We start from the raw sequence: 24259 nt of genomic DNA on the forward strand, positions 1-24259 counted from the left end.
GATAGGTTCCAGGTTGGCAGCCTGGGCTAGCAGGGTGGATGTCGTTTGAGTTTCTGTTTGTGATTCATCCTTAGACGGATGTTGATCTTATGTATGATGATGTTGTATTCGTGTGGCATTGTATGCCTCTTGTATGTATCCCCATGTATTATGTAATGTTGATGTAATGATATCCACCTTGCAAAAGCGTTTCAATATGCGGGTCTATCCTTGGTGGGACCTTTGAGTTCCTTTTGGATAGGGTCGCATATTGGGCGTCACAAGTTGGTATCAGAGCCTCGACCAACCTTAGGAGCCCCCCTTGATTGATCGTGTAGTTTGGCCGTTGTTGAGTCTAGAAGAAAACTGTTTTCGGAGTCTAGTTATATCGGAGAGTAGGAATTCTTTTTACTCCTCAGTCCCTTCGCCGCTCTGGTAAGGAATCTTGACGTAGGTGTTTTGAATTATTTCTCTTCCCCTTCAAACTTTCTTTAGGATCACGCAGTTGGTTTTCCGATCGTTGGCTCTCAACTCTTTTCATCCGGTGCATTTCTCGTCAAGTTGACTCGAGCCTCTTCATCATTGAGTTTAATCCTCAGTTGTTGTCTTTTCCCACCCGCCCACCCCTTCTTCTTCTCGGAACCGGAGTCCGTAATCCAGTATCCATCCTACTCGTGCGAAGTCTTTGCTTTCTTTCCTCAATGATTTCAACCGGTGTTTTCTCTTCAAGATATCCGTCGTTTCCCCTTCCAAGTTGATTTTGTTTTCCCGCCTTCCCACCCTTTTTCTTCCCGGAGTCTGACTCTCTCTCGACCATGAATTTCATTCGTACGGAGCCTCTTCAGTCTTCCATCAATCATTTCAACCGGTGAATTCTCGTCTCGGTGGACATTCTTCATCTCTTTTCCGGTGGCATCAATTCAAGTTTTTCGGTGTTGATCATATTACTTTCAATCATTCTGGAGTTTTCCCTGCTTGTTCGCATCTCACCATTCAATCATTCTGGAGTTCGGAAGACATCTCAGAAGATTCGTCTGTGTTCCAATTAATTCGAGGTTGTCACCTCATTCAAATATTACAATTGTTCTGGTGCACCATCTACCTCTTCAACATCCCTTTCCAACGATGTTTTCTATTAGTGGGCCCTAACCCATAGGTCTTTTCCCAGGATCTTACCCGACTCTTCTACTTTCCCGAAGTTATTCTCAATTCTTTTCAAGTGTGACGTAAGAATGAATTTCATCAGTCAGATGCCATCTCCAAGATCGCTTTCAAATTATTTTCATCTCGGGTTCTACCTTTCCTCTTTTTCATTATTCCGGAGTTTCTCAACATTTTCGGTGGTGTTTCTCGTTGTCATTTGAAGACCGAAGAAGAGTGTTTCCTCTCAATCTTGTCTGTTCTTCCAAAGATTCGTGGTTTTAGCTTCTTGTTACCCTCTCGAATCATTCCATTTGTCAGATATTCCTTTCTCAACCATCCGGAGTTTGTCAGGAGTTGTTTTCCCATTTCTTTTCACCGGAGGCCATCATTCCAGTTATCATTCTCTATTTATCCCGGTGCTTTGTTCAAGTGTTCTTTACTCAACTCATTATCTCTTCGTTCTTTCGCATCTAAATCCCCTCAAGCAGATTTGTTCTTCTAATTCTTCCCGGTGATTCATTCTCTTTCATCAGTCATTTCCGAATTCTTACGGTGGTTCCTTCAGACTCTTTTTCCTTGACTATCATTTTAATTCATTCGTTCTTTCCAATCCTACCGGTGGTTCATGAAGACCTTCTCAAGTTTGCGATATGTCACTTCTCAATCCTTTTCAAGAAGAATAAGTAGTATGCAAAATCCATTGCTTGTCATCAATTTAATTTGATGAAGGATAAGCATACAATAAATCTTATTTTTATTTCATCCAAGTGAGTAATCCCTTCCTTCGGAGTTTGTTCGTGAGGAATAAATTATAGTTCCAAGTGTTTTCATTTTTTCTTTCCCGGAGTTCAAATTTCCTCGGCCACCTCGTCGGAACCTCCATTTAAATCACCACAAGGTTTTAGTCTTATTCTTTCATCCTTCATTCTATCTTATCATCCTTTTGTTACCGGAGTTCTTCATGGTGGTTCCTAATGATTTAATTCATTCTTCAAGTGCTCATCTAGATTTTGTTGGAGGAGTTCAAATATCTTTTCTTCTTGCATCTCGAAGTGCAATTAATTCTCCGTCTTCTTTTGAAGTGGAGTTTTGCATTCTTTCGTTCTTCTCAGCTATTCAATCATTTCCGTTTGCGGCTGGTTATCACCTCATATTTTCTGAGATGTTATCCATAAGTCCACGACAAGCTTATTCTTTTCGTTGTTGAATTTTCTCAACAACTCCATTCAATCTTTTCTTCTAAGATTGCTTTCTATTTCATTCGTGGCACAAGTTGTCATTTTCTTCTCCGTTCTTTTCATTCAACTCTTTTAATTCTTTCCAGAGGTTTTGTGTCATGTCTTCATCAAGTATAATTCCATCCCCTCAAGCTCGTGTTCTATTCCGCCATGTTTCAGTCGGAGTGCTGCCTAAATCCTTTCAGTATTATTCGTTTCTTATCTCGTTTTAACCGGAGTGGTTTCATAGTCTATCTGAGTCTGTGAGATTTCGATTCTCGTTGTTCCTCCCTTCTTCTCAAGTGCTCTTGATTATTTGTTTCTTCTCTTGAGTTCTTGCTTCACCTCATCCCTTTTTTACCTTCCATCTCGGTCCTATGATCTCGGGACGAGATCTCTTGTTAGTGGAGGAGTGTTGTAACGCCCCGGATTCGATGCGCCAGGTGTCTACCAGTTATTCGCCGTCGTTGCCATGTCATTTGTTTGCGTGTTGCACTTTGCCATGTCATCATCTGCATTTCATCTTCATGTTTTTCAAAACTTGCATCCGTTCGGGTTCCCCCGGTCCTCTCCGTTGTCCGTTCGGAGTCCAGACACACTCGCACGCGCCCGCGGCACCTCCGAAATATTATTTTATAAGTGGCATAAAAATGTTCTCGGAATGGGTTGCAACTTGTCATGCGGTCTTATTATAGTGTAGACAGGCCGCCTGTCAAGTTTCGTCGCATTCGGAGCTCGTTTGATAGCCCAACCGTTAAACATATAGTGGCACCGTTGTCGGTACCTTCGTCGGACGTTTCGGTCTTCGAAACTGCCGCCGGGCTGCCTTCTCTTCTCTCCTCTCAGCCCAACTCTTCTACACAGCCCACCTATGCCCAACCTAGTCCCCCCTCTGTCCGGAGCCGCACGATCGCAATCGTACGGCTTGAAAACCCCTCCTAACCCCCAAACCCTAACAAATCTGCTATAAGTAGACCCCCTAGTCCATTTTTGGACATCCCTAGCCTAAATCTAACCCTAGTCCTCTTCCTCCTGCCGCCACCGGACACGTCCGGCCGCAGCCGGACATGTCCGCCCCGCCGCCGCAGCCAACCCGTGCGCGCCACGTGGCCCGCCGCCGTCCCTCCACGCCGCGGCCCGCCTGAGCCCATCCGGGGCCCGCATGGACCGCGCGCCGCCGCCGCCGCCCGAGCGCGCCCCTTCGCCCGGCCGCCGCCTCCCGCGCCGCCGCTCCCCGCCGGCGACCTCGCCGTCGGCCTCCGCCTCCGCCTCCGTCCTGCCCCGCCACCGGTGCGCCCGGCGCCGCCATCTCCCCGCCGCCGCCGTCTAGGCCCTGCCGCCGCATCCCGCGGGTGCCCGCCGCGCCCTGCCTCAGATCCGGCTCGGCCCCGTCGCCTTAGCCGCCGGCGCCCCGCTCCGATCGCCGCCATGGCGCCGGCGAGCGCGCCCGCCGCCCCCGCCTCGCCCTCCGTCGCCGTTCGGCCTCGTCACCGCCGCCGTGGGCGCCGGATCCGGCGAGGAGCGCCTCGGATCCGGTCCCCTTCGCCGTCTCCGGCCATCTCCCTCCTTTCCGGCGAAGATTCTGGCCATCCTTGAAAGGCGTGCCTCAGATCCAGATCCGGTCAAACGAGGTTGACCCCGAAATTCCACTAAGTCCCGAAGTTATTTTTGTCATTTTCATGCCATGTTCATCGCTTTGTAACTCTGCATCCGTAGCTCCGTTTCGTGCGTGCAATATGTCAAATTGTTCGCCTCGACGAGCACATCATTTCATTCCATTGCGTCATATTCATTTGAGCTCATCTTGATGCCTGAATCATCGTTGAAAGAGTGCTTCATAATGTTATCTGCTGTTTGTTAACAGAACGAGCTCATTTGTCATTTTTGCCATGATTGATGTTCGCATCCTATGAGGTTGATATCTACATGTGTTTTGATCTATGCTATGTCTTATTTACAATGGTGTATGCCATGTATTTTTGTGATCAATGTGGTGATTAGCACAAGCATGCAAACTAGGCTTCGTAATGTTGCTGATTTTAGTCCCTGTTCTGCTGTTATTTTGATGCCATGTAAACATGATGGTACAGAGAGATCCATGCATATTTTTAGATACTTCAGTAAGGATGTTTTGAACATATGTTTATGATCTATCCATTCATGCCCCTGGTTGCAATTATGGAGTAGTCTAGCATGTCATTTTTGTGCTCTACTTTTGCTCTAAAATGTTTCCTGGCAGATTGTTTACTTGTTATTCAATTTTGCCAAGGTTGTTGTAGTCGATCCTTGCATGCTATGAACTTGTTCCTGCCTTGGTTTGTTTTACAAACATGTCTTCTTGCTGATGCTATGCTTATATTCTCATGCAATGACTTTTGGTGAGTGAATCGAGATTGTTAAGTAGTGTACTTGCTGTTTCTGTTTTGTTAGGCTGAATCTATTATTTCGTGATGCTATGTAAACCTGCTGCTACAAATCATTCTATGCATAATCTGGAAATGTTCACTAAATATGTTTTGTTCTACATGTCATGCTCTATCCATTCATGCCCCTGGTTGCAATTATAGCTTGCTTTAGCTTGTTCATTTCTTGCTCCAAAGTTGCTTTATAATGTTGCTGTCAGCCTGTTAACATTAAGTTCAGTTGTTGCCATGCTTGTTGTTAGCGATACATGTACCCTATGGACTTTCTCTTAACATTCTTAGCTTCATAAAGATGCCTTCCTACTGTTGGTTGCCTTGCCATGCCATGTATTGCAATGTAGTGAGTTGCACAAGCTCATCTACATGGCTTCATAATTCTGTTCCTGCCATGTATGAATCTGTATTATAACTTGCTATGTTTATGTGGGTGCCATCATATTTTCTGATCCTTTTTGGCTCATGGTCAGTAAGGGACATTTGATCTATGCATTTAGTAGATTCATCCCATGCCTTTGTTTGCCATGATGAGTTCCTGTAACATGTAGTTTTATAGCTCTAAACATTGCAACCTGATGTTATTTTCTGCAAAGTCTGAAATTGTTATTACTTGCAATCTTGCCATGTGTGTTTGAGCATGTTCTAGTGATTTCCGGAGATAGCTCAGTGTTCTTGTTTTGTTATGCTTTACCTGTACATCATGCCCATGCCTTTTTTTCTCATGTTGAGATGATGTAGCATATTGTTTTGATGCTTGCAATATGCCTAGTTGTTGTTTTGGACAGCTTGTCCTTTAAACTTGTATAGAGTGCATTTTTTGAACCGTTGCTCCGTTTTGAGTGTGCTCTATATGAAACTTGCTTGATTTTGCATGTAGTTTCATATTATCATGTTGCATCCTTGTTTTGAGGTGTTTGCTTGATGTTTGTATGCATTTTGCATCAATGCCATGTTTAACTTGTTTTGCTCATATCTTCTAGGCCGTAGCTCCGAACTAAATGAACTTTATATGTAACTTGACTAGAATCTCGTGTAGATCATCTTGGTGCATATTAACTTGCTGTTTAACAACTTGAACATAAGGTTTATTCAGATCTGGACCAACTTCGAAATTTGCATATGAGGACTTACCGAATTTGTTACATGTTGTTCCCGGCCTCATTTAAACTTGCCTTGATGTGTTGCTTTTGTTTGCATCATCTCTTGACATGAGTAGCCTCATCTAGATTTGTCATGCATCATGCTTGTTGTGCATCATGTCATGTTCATGTCTGGTGTGTTTACCATGCTGTGTGCTTCTTCTCGATAGTTCCCGTTTCGTTGCGATCGTGAGGATTCGTTCGTCTACGCTTGGTTCGGCTTAACCCGTTCATCTTCTTCATTGACTCGTTCTTCTTCCTTGCGGGATTTCAGGCAAGATGACCGCTACCCTGGATCTCACTACTATCATTGCTATGCTAGTTGCTTCGTTCTATAGCTATGCTGCGTTACCTATCTTTTGCTCATCAAGCCTCCCATATTGCCATGAACCTCTAACCTTTGACACCTTTCCTATGAAAACCATTGGTTGGCTATGTTACCGCTTTGCTCAGCCCTCTTATAGCGTTGCTAGTTGCAGGTGAAGTTGAAGATTTCTCCATGGTGGACAGGATTTTGGTTGGGATATCACAATATCTCTTATATTATTAATGCATCTATATACTTGGTAAAGGGTGGAAGACTCGGCCTTTTGCCTGGTGTTTTATTCCACTCTTGTCGCCCTAGTTTCTGTCATACCGATGTTATGTTCCCGGATTTTGCGTTCCTTACGCGGTCGGGTGATTTATGGGACCCCCTTGACAGTTCGCTTTGAATAAAACTCCTCCAGCAAGGCCCAACCTTGGTTTTACCATTTGCCTCAGCACCACCTACTTTTCCCTTGGGAGTCGCTCTCTCAAGGGTCATCTTTATTATAGCCCCCCCGAGCCAGTGCTTGTCTAAGTGTTGGTCTGAACCAGAGCCACTTGCAGCACCACCTCGGGGAAACTCGAGGTCTGGTTTTAGTTGTACGTAGTGTTCATCCGGTGTTGCCCTGAGAACGAGATATGTGCAGCTCCTATCGGGATTGTCGGCACATCGGGCGGTCTTGCTGGTCTTGTTTTACCATTGTCGAAATGTCTTGTAAACCGGGATTCCGAGTCTGATCGGGTCTTCCTGGGAGAAGGTATATCCTTCATTGATCGCGAGAGCTTATCATGGGCTAAGTTGGCTGCAGGGTATAATCTTTCGAAAGTCGTGCCTGCGGTTATAGGCAGATGGGAATTTGTTAATGTCCGGTTGTAGATAACTTGACACCAGATCCGAATTAAAACGCATCAACCGTGTGTGTAGCCGTGATGGTCTCTTTTCGGCGGAGTCCAGGAAGTGAACACGGTTTCTGGGTTATGTTTGACATAAGTAGGAGTTCAGGATCACTTCTTGATCATTGCTAGTTTCACGATCGTTCCGCTTGCTCTCTTCTCGCTCTTATTTGCGTATGTTAGCCACCATATATGTTTAGTCGCTACTGCAACCTCACCACTTTACCCCCTTCCTTTCCCTTTAAGCTTTGCTAGTCTTGATACCCATGGTAATGGGATTGCTGAGTCCCCGTGGCTCACAGATTACTACAACAACACTTGCAGGTGCAGGTTCATGCGATGATCATGACACGAGAGCGATCTTTGCTTGTCTTGGAGTTCTTCTTCTGCTTCTTCTTCGATCAGGGGATAGGTTCCAGGCTGGCAGCCTGGGCTAGCAGGGTGGATGTTGTTTGAGTTTCTGTTTGTGATTCATCCTTAGACGGATGTTGATCTTATGTATGATGATGTTGTATTCGTGTGGCATTGTATGCCTCTTTTATGTATCCCCATGTATTATGTAATGTTGATGTAATGATATCCACCTTGCAAAAGCGTTTCAATATGCGGGTCTATCCTTGGTGGGACCTTCGAGTTCCTTTTGGATAGGGTCGCATATTGGGCGTGACAATTCTGCACTCGTAGCCAAAGCTGACAAGGTCACATATGCTGCCTATCATCTTGAAGGCCCCGCCAGTCTCTGGTGGGAGAACCATGAGGCCATGCGCCCAGCTGGCCAGGTCACTACTTGGGCAGAGTTCAGTGAGGCTTTCCGTGAACATCATGTCCCGGAAGGTCTTATGGATCGTAACCGTGAGGAGTTCTGCAGTTTCACCCAAGGTAGACTCACTGTGGATGCATATAGCAGGGAGTTTGGTAACCTAGCACGTTATGCAACTGAGGAAGTTTCCACCGATGCCAAGAAGCAGGCAAGGTTCCGCAAGGGACTTAGCCCCGAGCTTCGTCGTGATCTCCTTCTGCATGAGTGCACTTCCTTCCAGAAGCTTGTGAACAAGGCCATCAGTGCTGAGACAGGTAAGACTGATTTCAAAGCAACACGCAAGCATGTCCATGACACTGGTTCCTCATCCGGTTCTGGCTCTCAGAAGCACCGGGTGTGGGTTCCCAACACCGCTCTGCCACCTAGGTTCACACCGAGGCCATCCTATCAGGCGCCTCGCCCAACCCAGCAGTACGCACTAGCCAAGTCCTATGGTGGGTCAACCAACAATGCTCCTCCATGCACCAGCACCGTGACATGTTTCAAGTGTGGAGAACCGGGCCACTACATGCGAGAGTATCGCCAGACCAACCCCAATCCCAACCAGTCTGGAAAGGCTATTGGCCGTGGCAAGCCAACAGGGAAGGTGTACTACACCAAGCCGGCCACCGCTGCACGTGGCCATGTGAACTGTGTCTTAGCTGAAGAGGCTCAGGAGAATCCTAACGTCATTCTCGGTACACTCCTTGTTAATTGCCACCTGGCATCTGTTCTTTTCTATACTGGAGCATCTCATTCATTTATATTTGAAAACTATGCTGGTTTGCATAACACCGCATTCTGTGACATGCCTTCTACCATGGAAATTTCTACTCGTGGTTCTAGATGGCAAACTTCTAGAGTAAGCCATGGGAATGAAATTTAGGTCGACAGACTTGTTTTACTTGCATCTTTGTTAGCTCTCAATTCTTCGGATATTAATATCATCCTGGGTATGGACTGGATGTCAGCCCATCATGCTAGGATTGATTGTTTCTCTAGGACTGTTCAACTTACACATCCATCGGGAGAGGTACTCAATGTCTTGACCCGAGTAGCTAAGCGACAGCTATATTCTCTCAATGCCAGTCCTTTGCCAGACCTCGAAGACGTTCCGATAGTCCATGACTATCTGGATGTCTTTCCAGAAGAATTGCCAGGTGTCCCACCTGACAGAGATGTCAAGTTCATGATAGATCTTATCCCAGGAACTGTCCCAATCTCTAGGAGACCCTATAAGATGGCAACACTAGAACTAGCCGAGCTTAAGAAACAACTCGATGAGTCCTTGAAAAAGGGTTTCATGCATCCTAGTTCATCTCCATGGGCTTGTCCCGTCCTCTTTGTCAAGAAGAAGGAGGGTACAGATCGGATGGTTGTAGATTATCAACCCGTCAACTTGGTCACCATAAAGAACAAGTATCCGCTCCCCGGGATCAACAATCTGTATGATCAGCTTGCTGGATCCTCAGTATTTTCTAAGATGGATTTGAGGTTGGGCTACCATCAAATCAAAATCAAGAACGGGGGCATTCCCAAAACAGCCTTCGTTACTCGTTATGGCCAATACGAGTACACCGTCATGTCCTTCCGTTTAACCAACGCCCCGGCCACTTTCTCTCGGTTAATGAACTCAATCTTCATGGAGCATTTGGATAAATTCGTCATGGTTTACCTCGATGATATACTCATGTACTCCAAGAATGAGGAAGAACATGCCGAGCAGCTAAGGCTAGTGTTGATGAAACTTTGAGAGCATCGCCTTTATGCCAAATTTTCTAAATGTGAATTTTGGTTGCCAGAAGTGACCTATCTAGGCCATGTAATCTCTGGTAAGGGTATTGCTATTAATCCCAAGCGACTTCAAGCCGTTCTTAATTGGTCTCCACCTGAATCGGTCAAGCAAGTTCGGAGTTTCCTTGGCTTAGCGAGCTATTGTCGCCGCTTTGTCGAGAACTTCTCCAAAGTTGCTAAACCTCTAACTGAACTCCTCAAGAAAGATAAAAAGTTCGAGTGGACCCCAGAGTGCGAGCACAGTTTTCAGGAACTAAAAAGACGCCTGACATCTGCTCCCGTACTGGTACCACCAGATTTTTCCAAGGACTTTGTTATCTATTGCGACGCCTCGCGACAAGGACTAGGTTGCATTCTCATGCAAGATCGTCACGTAATTGCTTATGCTTCATGGCAATTGCACCCACATGAGGAAAATTATCCTACACATGATCTAGAGCTTGCAGCTGTAGTCGATGCACTCAAAACCTGGCGACATTACCTCCTCAGTAATCGTTGCGAAATCTTCACCGATCACCAAAGTCTGAAGTATATATTCACCCAACCGGATTTGAATCTCAGGCAAAGACGTTGGGTCGAGTTGATCACAGATTTTGACTTAGGGATAACTTACACCCCAGGAAAAGCCAATGTCATGGCTGATGCAGTAAGTCGCAAGTCTTATTGTAACAACCTGATGTTACAACAAAGTCAACCGCTTCTCCATGAGGAATTTCGGAAGCTTAACCTTCACATTGTTCCTCAAGGATTCCTTTCTACCTTGGTGGCGAAACCTACCCATACGGATCAGATCATCAAAGCTCAGAAGGTAGATCTGGGGATTTCCCGTATCAAAAGAAACATCAAGAAGGGAGTTATGGATTGTTTGTCCATTGATGATCAAGGAGTCGTATACTTTGGGAACCGCCTAGTGGTTCCCAAGGTGCGAAACCCCAGGCGATTGATCCTTAAGGAAGCTCATGAATCTCCTCTCACCATTCATCCCGGAAGTACCAAGATGTATCAGGACCTACTCCAGAGGTTCTTGTGGACTATGATGAAGAGAGACATTTCTCAATTTGTTGCAAATTGCAACGTCTATCGTCGCGTTAAAGCAGAGCATCAACGGCCTGCTGGCACCCTTCAACCTTTATCTATTCCTGAATGGAAATGGGATAAAATTGATATGGATTTCATCACCGGTTTTTCCAGGACCAAGAGAGGGAATAATGCTATCTTCGTCGTTATCGGTTGTCTTTCCAAAGTGGCCCATTTCTTGCCTGTTCGCGAGAGTATAACCGCTAGTCAGCTAGCAGACTTGTATATCTCCCGGATAGTATCTCTCCATGGTGTTCCACTAGAAATTAACTCGGATCGAGGAAGTCTCTTCACCTCTCAATTTTGGGAAAGTTTCCAAAATGCTATGGGAACTCGTCTTTCCTTTAGCACCGCCTTTCACCCTCAGTCAAGTGGTCAATAGAACATGTCAACCAGATTCTAGAAGACATGCTTTGAGCTTCTGTTATCTCATTTGGAATGGATTGGGAGAAATGCCTTCCATTTGCCGAATTTGCTTATAAGAACAACTATCAATCTAGCTTGGGTAAAGCCCCTTTTGAAGTTCTCTATGGACGAATGTGTCGAATGCCTCTTAACTAGTCAGAAACTGGGGAAAGACAATTCTTTGGCCTGGATATGATCCAGGAAGCAGAAGAGAAAGTTCGCATCATTCGTGAAAAGTTGAAAGCATCCCAATCTCGTCAAAAGAGCCAATATGATCGTAAACATAAGGCTATGACTTTTGAAGTTGACGAGAAGGCTTACCTTCGGGTTACTCCTCTGAAGGGAACCCATCGCTTCGGTATCAAAGGCAAATTGGCTCCACACTACATTGGACCCTTTCGCATTCTTGCCAAACGAGGAGAAGTTGCCTACCAATTGGAACTACCTTCGCATCTCTCCAGAGTCCATGATATCTTCCACGTTTCTCAACTCAGGCATTGCTTCTCGGATCCTATCCGTGGAGTGGACCACGAAATGCTTTATCTTCAAGATAATCTCATGTATCGAGAATACCCCGTTTGTATCCTCGATCAAGCCGAGCGTACCACTCAATGCCATAATATCAAGTTTCTCAAGGTTCAATGGTCGCACCATTCTGAGAAGGAAGGAACTTGGGAAAGGGAGGATCGTCTTCGACTTGAGTACCCCGCCTTCTTTTCGGAGGATCCTAAATCTCGGGACGAGATTTTTCTGAGTGGGGGTGAGTTGTCATACCCTAGCTAGCTCATGCATTAGAGTGCTTGCATCATGTTTATCTTTCATCAAAAACCTGAAATGGGGATGACAGAACCCCCATCACCCCCTGAAACCAACTAGGGTTTACTAATAATATTTTCAATGAACCTGAAATGCCCTTCTAAAATGTTATCATCTCTGCCTTGGTCTTAAACCACTGCCAAAAATGATGCACAAATTTCTAGGTCATCTTAAGGTCACTGGATTAAATCATTAGTTATTTGAATTTGGGCATTTAAATACTACAAAATATTTAAATTGCTCAAATAATCCCAAACTAAAATGTTCCATGTTGGATATATTCCAAACAGTGGTCATGTGCAGTTTGGTGATTTTTGGAGATGCCTAAGTATCTTTAGAAATGCAATAAACTTGCAGGAATAAAATAAAATAGAAACTAAAATAAGAGAGAGAGAGAGAGAGAGAGAGAGAGAGAGAGAGAGAGAGAAAGTCCAAAGGCCACTTACCTGGCTGGGCCAGCCCACCTGGCCCGTGCCAGTCACCACCCACCTCTGCTAGTAGGTAGAGGAGGGACACCGCGATGCCGCCAAGCTCGCCACGTAGCTCCCTGCTTGTCTGCGTCTTCTAGACAGCGCGGCGATGCCTCGAAACGCCTCCTCGATGTCTTCCCGACTCCTCTGACACCTCACTTTCCCCCTGCCTCTCTCTCGCCCTCGCTTCGCCATGGCCGACGCAGCCGCGCTCACGCCGTCATGAAACTCGCAGCCACCACCGTCCACCTGTCACCCCGCCGTGTCCAGAAGCTCCGCCGTCATCCGCTTCACCGAGCCAGCCGAGCCTTGAGCACCTGCACGCCTCAGAGACGCCTCCCCGACCTCACCTTCACCGGCCGTCGCCAGAGATCCACTTCGCCGCTCTGCTCAGCTCCTACCATACCCGAGCTCGCCGACCATCTCGCCCGACTCGCCGTGAGCCACTGCCCGTTCTCCCCCTTTCTGCTCTCTCCTTCGTGCACCGTAGTCGCCGCACCTCGCTCACCCGCATGCGCCGCCACCTCGGAATGTCACTATCATGGACACTGCCACGCGGGCTCGAGCCCGAGCGCGTCACCGCATTCGTCGCACCCCCAGGAGCCCGCAGCACCTCACCGCACCCTCTGTCGTGCCCGTAGCGCTGAACCCGAGCACGCTCGAGCTCCGACCGCCCTAGCTGCTGCTACTTGCTGCAACGGGCGTTGGTGAGCTCCAGCTCCCCGTAGCCGCTCTCCCTGGCCATTTGGTCGCCGGAGCAGCGAGCCCGAGCCCTCCGCCGCGTGTGCTGCCACCGGCGGCTAAACGCCGGTGGTTAGCCCCGGTTTGACGAGGGGTTTAACCTCCCCTGGGTCTATGACAGGCGGGGCCCAACCCTGCTAATTAACCTTGGTTAGGGCTAACTAAATTTAGTTAGTTATTTAACCACTGACACGCGGGGCCCACTAGTCAGTTTGACCTGGACCGGTCCCGTTGACCTGGTGACGTCACCGTGATGCAATGTTGATGCATTAAAGAATTTTCTGGATTTAAACTTATTCAGAAAATTCCAGAAATTGTTACAAACTTCAAAAATTCATAGAAATTAATCTATAACTCCAAATGCAAAGTGTTATATATGAAAAATGATCAGAAAAATCCAATCTATCCATCTGTACTGGTTTCATGCATGTTTAAACAAGTTAACTTGATATTTAGTGCAAATCATGATAAATCACTATTTAAGATCATATATGGGTTTGCAATTTGAATCTTTGGTTCAAAATGGCTCAAACTCATCTGGTCATAGTTACATTAGCCCAATACACTCATTTTGCCATGTCTCATGCATGCATCATATTGTTGCACATTCTTTGGTACTGATTCTATATCGGTGCTCTCCGTAGCAGGTTCTGCCCCGGAAGAGTATCGCGAATATCCAAACGAGGAGCAATACCAGTCTACGGACCCACAAGGCAAGCAACCAACCATTTGATCATATCGATACAAACCCATGTTCTCGCTTCTGCTCTCTTTTACTGCATTTAATACAACGCGTTTCAAACTACTGTGTGCTACGATAGCTGAACCCATTTCCTCTGCATGACATGTCATTGCCACAGTAACTAGATGAAACCCACTAGAATGTGTAGGAGTTGATTGAGCCATGTGTATTTGTTTCCTACCTTGCTATGCCTGCTATGCTTAGAGTTGCATCAGGACTGGTTCATCTGGGTGATGGGCTAGAGTGAAATGATCATGTCGGTAATGAGAGTGGTGTGTTGAACATGATTTGGTAAAGGTATCGATGAGAGGCCATGTAGGAGTACATGGTGGGTTGTTTCGTTGGAACTGTCCTTAAGCACTGAGATCTGTAAGTGTGATTTTAAGAATCAGCTACTACCATGCATTGGGCCCGAAACCAATGGACCCTCTTGGCTTCTTAACCACCCTAGTCCTCTGTCCAGGAGTTGCAAGTAGTTTCTGGTGTTTGTAGTATACTGGAGGCCGTGGGCAGCGCTGACCCTTGGGGTGGGCTGTGATGCGGTAGGTACGTGGCTGGGCATGCCGGCACCTGTTATGTGTCTCGGAACCCTGTACACATTGTTCGGGGCCGTATGTGGAAACCTCGGCCGGACTCCCTGCGATGGAACCTGAATAGGCGATAAACCAGGACTAGAGACTTAGGTGTTTAGGTAGGCTATGGCCGACACCCACGTTGGGATTCCGCTTGAAGGTTTCCGAGTACATGTCATGTAAACGGCGGTAAGTGGTGAGAGCGTGTGTGAAGAAGTACACCCATGCAGGGTTAACATCATCTATTCGAATAGCCGCGTCCGCGGTAAAGGACTACTTGGTTGCCTATACAGTTCATAGACTAGTAAATGGATACTACTAAAAGCCTCAAGATAAGCATGAGTGCCGAGGATGGCTCTTCCGTAGGATGACGAAGGTGGATCCCCGGTAGTGTATTGAAGTGGTGTGTAGTGGACTCGAGTGCGCAAAAAAATTACAAGTTGTTGTCTCGTAAGATAGCTTAGCCAAGAGTCAAAGCTGGCTTGCTGCAATAACCCCACCAACCCTTCTTGATAATGTGCATGTATGTAGGATCTGATGTAAGTCTTGCTGAGTACCTTTGTACTCATGTTTGCTTAATTTATGTTTTACAGAAGATGCTGCAACCCCTTCTGATGGTTTCTTCATAGACGTCGATGTCGACGAGTAGGCTGGAGCCCAGGTGGTGATCCTGAGCTCACGATGGACCGTGTAGTATAGCCAGGCTTCCTCAAGCCTCTTTTATTTTCTAGTTGTCTGTACTCAGACATGTTACTTCCGCTGTTGGCTTGTATGTTTGCATGACTTGAATGCTGGGTTGTGTGCCCCGTACTTGTGTGTATGACATGTATGGCTCTCTGAGCCTTTAAATAAAGTACTTGAGTTGTAGAGTCATGTTGTGATGCCATGTTGTATGTACACATATCGAGCATATTGTGTGTATGATTGAAATGCTTGGTAGGTGTGGGATCTAACTATCTAGTTGTTTATCCTTAGTAGCCTCTCTTACCGGGAAATGTCTCCTAGTGCTTCCACTGAGCCCTGGTAGGTTGCTACTACTCCGGAACACTTAGGCTGGCCGACATGTGTCCTTCTTCGCTCCTGTGTCTGTCCCTACAGGGAAATGTCACGCGATGATTATTGGAGTCCTACTGGCCTAGTGCTACAGCTTGGATTCACTCACTGATGACCGACCCGTTCGATGCTGGGTCATGTATGCCTGTCCCTGTAAGTTAGTGACACTTTGAGTTCATGACTAGCCATGTCAGCCTGGGCTCCTTGTCATATGGATGCTAGCGACACTATCATATACGTGTGCAAAAAGGTGCAAATGGTCCCGGGCAAGGTAAGGCGACACCCGTGGGAATACCGTGCGTGAGGTTGCAAAGCTATATGAGGTGTTACATGCTAGATCGGTGTGGCATTGAGTCAGGGTCCTGACAGAAGATGTAGCTGGTGGGTCCCAGCAGTCAGGGGCGAATCATTTTCTTTACTCGTAATATGGACGCACTTCCTTGCATGCGAAGATGTAACTGGTGGGTCCCAGCAGTCAGGGGGGAAATGTTTTTTTGCAAAATACGGTGGCCCGTCCAGTGGGTCCCTGCTGTCAGGTGGAGGAATCATTATTTTGCGCATAATAAGGAGGAACTTCCTTGCGGCTGCCGTGGACCCAGCTGTCAGCCTCTCCATGTACAGTACTCTTCCAATGGAAGTCATTCCTTGACCACGTTGACCACGCCGTGCCAAGAGCACCAGGGCAGTGGACGACGGCGAGGCCTAGGAAGGGGACGACGCGGAGCCGGGGAAGACGCGGCAGTGGAAGCCTGCGCGGAGAGGAGTACGAGGGTTCACTGGTTCGGCTATGGTGTGAGGCTGCCATCGCTGCAGAATAACAGGGGGTGTGGGTGAGTAGAGGGATGGCCTGGCCAGCGGTGGGAGTAGTAGGGGCGGTGAGGCCTCCGCGCATCACAGCCGGTCACGGGAGGCAGGATTTGCGGCACGACCGACGGTGCTTTGGGCGGCTGGAGCAAGAAGACCAGAGGTTGAAGAAGCACTACGGCTGTTGGATGGACATCATACGGTCACTACAGCTAGAATCGTTTATATTGACTAAGTTAACAAAGCCCTTGGTATGCGTCAACTTAGTAGGCCCACAAGTCAGCCTCCGAAATGGCACACCCCAGATGTCAGGGGGAGGAATCTTTTTTTGGGCGGCTGAAGAAAGAATATCCGAGATTAAAGAAGAAGCACGACATCCATTGGATGGACATCCAATGGCCACAGCTGCTAGAACCGTATGTTGTTGACAAAGCCTTGCATACGCGTCAACTTAGTTTTTTTAGGGGACGCATCAACTTAGAAGGCCCACAAGTGTGTGGCAGAGAACATATAGCCCATTTCCGATTTGTAAGAATGTACAACCCATTTTTTAATTCTAATGGAATTTACTACAACCCATTCACAGTTTGTTAAAAGTACAACCCATTTTCTAGCTAGGACAACGATTAATAATTTCAACCAACTGCTCAAAACAGAATTCAAAAAAAATTCCCACATTTTGATGGGATCCGAAATATTTTTATCTGAAATTTCTAGTCGATTAAATATAATTTCAAAATAAAGTTGTATTACGTTAAAATCCAACCAAATATTGCGCGCGTAACAAGTAATGAAATTAAATTTTCAAATTCCAATAATAATATATATTTTAAACTAATTACGCGTTTGGTGCATTTTTTTATAGTTACTGCCCAATTATTATAATTACATCCCAGTTATTATTTCCTGAAGTCCATTTTCTTGTTAAGCCTAATGCATACCTCCAGTAGGGCGGAGAATAACAAGTTGACCCAGATATTGTGTAAAACTGTGGCCCAGTTGCATTGCTGATGTTGAAAAAAATGCATATGTAGTATAGTACAACCTAACATGGCTACTCAGCCCACATTCATCGACGCTGGAAAGGCCCAAACAAGGCTTCTGTACAACTTTTTGAAGTCACTGAGCTCCATTAATAACTTAAGAAAAATGTTTGATTACACCGGAACCTAATTAAAAGCTGCCACGAGCAAAGAAATAATTCAACGGGTGCCACTTGTGCGTGTGTGCATGTGTGTGTGTGTGTGTGTGAGAGAGAGAGAGACCCATTGGTCGATGCTTGTAAATACATCTTTCAGCCATATGCATTCCTGATGCTCAGTAAAAACTTATATAGTTAACACAATCATATAGAACATCATAGCACACTGAACTTGCATACAAAAATTTCACGTAGGCAGCACAATCAGGATGGAAGCAGTGGATCGCTACGAGTAGGGCTATGTTGAAACCAACGAACTCGTACATAATGGTTCATCATCTTTATCAATGATGGGGAAATATCTTGAATGTTGTGCAAAGAAGACAAACATACAACACAATAAGTTCTGCTAAGACATTAAGTTGACGTATAGCGCTTTCTAAAAAAAGTTGAGGTACAAAATTAGAACAGGTTCAAATGTACTGGTGCATCAGTGCTTCACACCCATTGCTCAGATATAACTAGTATCTGACAAGATTCAGTTGTTACCTCAAATTAGAGCACATCCAGGCAGCTAGCCCTGCCTCTTCTCCCAAAGAAGAAGTGGCCTCCGCCGCGTGATGGAGTAGGCCCTGTGCTATCCGTCATTCCGAGAAACACGGGGAAAGTCTGACGTTGACTCCTGTAATGGACGTCGATGGACCCTGGCACCAGCGGCGGCGGCAGGACTTCGATTGATGGATTGACCACTTCTTCGAAATGCACGAACACCCGATACAGGTACATCCCTAACATGGTCCACGGTGGCCTTGGTGGCGACGAATAGTACAACCCCGGTTCCTGCACCGGTATCTCAACACTAATCACCTTCGTTATGGTGGACGGCTTCTTCATCCATGCCATTTCGAAACAACGATATATACAACATTAAAACACTGACTAGTGACTACTACTGACATAAACAACAAGACATGATAGTTCATAAGAAGTCTTGCTACACCACCAAAACGCACCCATCTGCAGCGTTCTGACTCTCGTGATCCAGACGAGAATGACATTCTAAATAGATGCATCTATTACATAATAAGAGTGACATAGACGAGGATGACCAAATGAAAAGGAATATGCATAACAAAAGAAAGAACTACCCATCCAAAACAAGCAGCAAAGACAACAAAGTCATTCGAAGAGATCATCCAACACCATCATAATTTGCAGCCCCGCTTTAGCGACTAGTGATCCGGAGACACCAGTACTCCACCCTTTTGACGCAACAACCCAATTACCTATCAACCTGAAGGCTTGAACCACATCACCGCCTATCGTAATTGAGACATCCAAGGATCAAAGTTAATCCGGATGCCTTTGTCATTCTCATTGTTTTTGGCTGCAGGCTGTATCGTTGAGAATCAGGGGAGTTTGCTCCCACACTCCTAGGGCTCGCCATGTAGACACAGTTTTCCATAGCAAACAGAGCCTCTCTGCCATCAAGGTCCTTCCCAACGGTGATCTCCTGGTTAATCGGATAATTGAGTCCGAGAAACAAAGAGTGTGAACCAAGGCTGTTTACCCGCCTCCAACTAAAAAATCCTGAAGGCCCGAACAAGCTGGTATCCTGCTCATAGACATAACAACCATTGTCCGGATACTCACGTATTTCACGGTGCTTGTATATAGTGGGGTTTTTGCAATATAACTTTTCTGGCTCATGTGTTCGAATGATCATCTGTCTTTTGTCGTTGTTTGATCGAGCGAGGAACCAGTTGTGCTTCCCTGTTTTTGGCAAAGGTGGTGTGATTACAAAGGGTGGTAACTATAGGGACACTGCATCATATCAAAAAGGATAATCATTGTTAATGTAAGATCAACATTGTTTAGAGTATGAGTAGGATAATGCAAGAAACAACATTGATATGTCCCTGTTGGAACTAGGAGGAAAATACAGGGAAATGTATACTCTGTTCCAAAATATAGAAGTGCCATGCATGGTTATACTCATGTTATCTCGTAATAGATTCTTCACAGGAAACTACCATGTCATGCATGTTATGTAATCATGTTCTGTCCTCACAAAAAAATTCTTCAAGGTAACGAACAGACCATACATTGTTATATACTCTGTGGGCAATTTTTTTTGAGGATATTATTCTAGCCATTGATTGCTGAAGGGCGAATATAGGTATGTACACATGGTAAGCATTACAGGATTTCACTACTTCCAAATATAGAGTTCTCCATATGCACATTTACTTCCCTAATGTATGGTTAGATGAAACCAACAGTGTGGTGCATGTTTCTACATCATGGAAATGAGAAAACTAACATGGCCATTGATACACACTCATATTTAGTAGTAGTATATAGATTAGTGTAAAATAAGGAGAATATCCATATATTCCTAATCGTTTGACTATTCAGGGGTACAAATTGGCTGTAATGACATGGTCACAATCGCATGAATTAACTCAATACAAATATAGCTGATTTATGGCGTCTCTAATACATTGCCATAGTTCTACTCAAATTCTGCTCAAACATGGATATGCCAATCATCACAAAAAGTTCAAACAGTGTCATGGCGTCATCATTAACATGGGATGGAAATAACTTACACGCGCCATCCCAACAATACGTGGTGCCATCTGCTTTGTCGATCACGTAGATGATGCCATTGTGTTCAATAGCAGCACAGAAGTGTGTATCAGCTTTGACGATGATCCACTGCGAGCTGAGTTGTCTCCAACTAAAGAAGGCACCGGCGTAAAGATAGGCGAGTCCGTGGTCAAACAAGGCAATTAGCTTGAAGTATGCGTAATTTGCATGTCGTGTGGGCACGCAGATTATAATCTTCTGCAAACCAAGGTCCATCCAACTGATGTGGTAATCTAGATGACTTGGACCGCGATGGTAAAACTCTATATAATCCAGTGGAGGAAGGATAATCTCATGGAGGTCTGGAAGTTCACGAGCACCAACTTTTTACCGTCTTCTCTAAAGGCAGCCATCCAATGGGAGTTCATGCCGACCCCGTACATACCTGCCAAGAAGTTTCGGGAGATGGTGATCGGATCAAAGTCGACGGAAATGATGTACGACGAGCCACTACATACCTGCAAAGAAGTTTCGGCTAACGGAGATTGGATTGAAGTCTAGGGGCATCATGTACGCCTCCGTATCATGGTGAGCCAATCTCGCAAGACCGAATAGCAGCAAGCAGGGTGTTTTGAATAGCTTAGGCCTCGCTTCGACGACGGTCGTGTGCATGTTCCTCGAGCATGCAGCCAGCCGCAGGGTGCTCAACATATCCATACACGAACAACAGAGGTCGACGATGTCACTGGGGAGATTGCTCCAATTGCGGCTCAGATGGATGCTGCGTGGTTCTTATTTGGCCATGGTGGAGTTTGGAAGGTGGGGGGGTTGGGGGCTTGATTTACAGGGGAGAAGGTTGTCGGTGCTGGAGCGGCTAGCGAGGGAATAGTGGTACTGGGGGAGGCGAGCAAGGCGATGGTACACAGGGGCACAGTGAGATGGAGACGGAGATGGAGATGGAGATGGAGTGGTGCTATGGGAGGGGAGAGGGAGACGAGGCGAGGCATGCTAATGTGCTATACAACAGCGGTGATAGACTGCACAGTGCACAGGGTGAGGCTGACTTTGGTAACCCGAACACGCCTCCTGGACTAGTGTCAGGCGCAGGGTGTTGTCACTTCACTGTGAGGACCAGATGAATTGTATTTTGACCATCAAGTGTACCATAGTTGTACTACTACTAGTAGTAGGAACATGAGTACTCCAGTACTATATACCGGAAATAGGTCTCCCGTGCTAGCATGCATGTTCACTTCATCCTCCAGGTATCATCCATATTGCAAGCAGAACCAAATTCTCGTGCATGCAGAAGCGCAAATATGGGCCTTTTCTTTTTGATGAGGATAACCATGTATTCCTAAACCAGTGAATGTTGTGTCTCCCACGCACGCGCCAATATCCATCTGAACCAGCTACGACACATTTTTTATCTATTTGCATAGGTCCCACCTATCAGGAAGGATGGGCACGTGCACAAACAGGTACGACTCCTCAGTCTACCCGCATAGCCTTTTCGTTTAGTCTACCTAGCCGTCTAATCAACTGCCTGCACGGCACTTCTCCTATTTACTTCTCCATCAGGAACCGATTTTCCTCGCCTTCTTCACCTCCCCTTCGTCTTCATTTGCATCCAAACCCCACTGTGTTCACATTGTTTTAACCTCTTCACATACTCCTGGAGTAATTCCAAAGCCCCTTTAAATAATCATCTACTTTAGTTAGAATAGACATCTAATCCTAATTCTCCAAACCATAGCCCTCCATTCCAGCGGTTCCAAATGGCGAAAGAGATCGAGATGCAGGTTTTTAGCGTCCAACATGTCCTCGTCGAAGGCTCGTTGACCATAGTTGCCACCGTCATCGTCCACCCAAGGGTTGTTCGGAAGTGGATCAACAATGTATCCAACTCCCTCGAAAAGGTAGAGATGAGGGTCATCGGTCTCGACGCAGAGTACACGGAGCCTGCCACTGGGAAGATCGAACGCGCCACCGTCCTTCAGCTGTGCCTCGAAGATGGTGTTTTGGTGTACAACATCATACACGCGCCCTCCATACCAGGTGAGCTTCATGATTTCTTGTCTCGGGAGGACATATACTTCTATGGGGCAGCCATCGAAGGGGACAAACAGAAGCTGGAGCCGTACAACCTTGATTTGAAAAGCATCGCTGACCTACAAACCAGAATCAAAATTCATGTAGAAGATTGTGATAAATAGACACCATCCCTATTCGACGTAGCAAATTTTGTGCTCGGTACAAATCTTCAGAAGGGTGACGAGACGCTGACATTAAGGTCATCTGGATGGGAGAATTATCCCTTGACGTACGAGCGGGTAAAATATGCTGCCCTCGATGCCCATGTGAATTTTGAGATAGCTGCAAGGTCCAAAGAGCTTGTTGCGAAGCTGTCTCCCACGGAAAATGAGAACAAGAAGAAGAAGAAGAAGAAGAAGAAGAATAAGAAGAAGAAGAAGAAGAACAATAAAAGGCTGCACCAGCAGCAGGGCATTATGGATGGATGCACTATTTCCTCTCTTGTAAAAACAATTATTCTCTCTCGGTGTATATTGATATAGATGGTCTATTTCGATGGTGTGCATGTCTTTGGAACAAGTAGTAGCGTGGGTCTGCTTGACTATAAGGAACTATTTACCCGCCTAGCTTTCTCTACTACTCCTTCCAGTGATTGGTATGCAATGCATGTGTCCGTAGACATGACAGCTTGTCCATGGAAGTTCAACTATGGCGACCATCACGTTTCATCCACTGCCACTTGCGATTCCCACGACGCTGCTCCAACCCACGGCACCACATCCCCCGACATGCGCCTCACCCCTCTCGGCCGCACCTCCCCTCTGCCTTTGTGTGCATGACATGTGGGCCACCTTAAATGCGACGAGCATCAAGTTTCTACCACAGCCACACGTGATTCCCACGACGTCGCTCGAACCCATGACACCACACGTCCCTCGACATGCGGCTCACCCCTCTCGGCCCCACTACCCCTCTGCCTTCGGGGGCATTACATGTGGACCAGCCACCTATCGGGTCCACATGTTATTGACTCAAAGGCAGGTGTAGTCAGGCGCTGAAGCTCAGTCCCGAGGGCCCTGAGAGGGAAATGTAACTCCTACGCTAGGCCTTGTGGTGCTACCGCTGCACGAACTCGTGCCAAACTCGAGATTTGTTTCTTTACTATACATGCACGCAACAATTTAATGGACATTGTAATCTCAACATGTGATGGGGAGCTCTAAATTTGAATTTGAAACTTATAAAACGAAAAGATTCAAAACAAATAAACTGGGAGAGAGGGAGTATATCGTAGGATGTGTCCCATACGAAACAAGTCCCCTGGTTTGTCACCGTGAAGATGCGGTTAGAAAGGAGCACAACGTCTTCGTACTCGTACGGCAACAAATCGGCCGTAGACAGCATGGTCAACCTTTGACCGCCATGTGCAAGGTTCATGCTATCTTCTTCAATCTCACTGTGGTTCCATCGTACCAATTCATGCGGTGGCCCGTTGCATGGCTGATCCCAATTTTGGACAAAGGTTCTACGGGAACGGTGTCACCATTGTAAATGTTGTGCAAATTGATGTTGGTACCCTCCCGTACATATGCAAGCCAATCTCCACTCGCACCGAGCCTAACCTGTGAAATAGTGGGTAGGGGGAGAATTAAGAAATGGACACGGAAGTAGTCTTTAGAATGCATTTACTACGTGATCAAACTCATCTTACCTGCTCATCGGAGGAAATCCAAGTGCCCCTCAATGTCGGCATCTCAAGGGGCATCAACTTGCAACTATGGCCACACCGCGCTGGAGAGACCCCCAAGGAAACATCCTCGTGTGTTCCATGGAACATCAAGATGCATTTGTATGAGTAGTTTATCTTGTGAGAGAAGAGTATGAACGAGGGAAGGCCTCTAGAGAGAGAGATAGTGTTGGAGTTTTGGGAACGGGGGTCCCCAGACTTGCCTGCCTGCGGCCCGCAGCGTGGCTCAAGTGGTGGCCCAGTGCGGCCCATCTTCATCGACTCAAGCTCAAGACCCTCGCGAGGAGCCAAGCCTCGCGGGGCGGACGACAGGAAGCTTCCTCAGAGGCGGCCTCACCAGGCGGGCTCGCAAGGAGGCGGAGAGATCAAGGCAA

This window comes from Triticum aestivum, chromosome 5B (assembly GCF_018294505.1).
Source record: "Triticum aestivum cultivar Chinese Spring chromosome 5B, IWGSC CS RefSeq v2.1, whole genome shotgun sequence".
NCBI lineage: Eukaryota > Viridiplantae > Streptophyta > Magnoliopsida > Poales > Poaceae > Triticum > Triticum aestivum.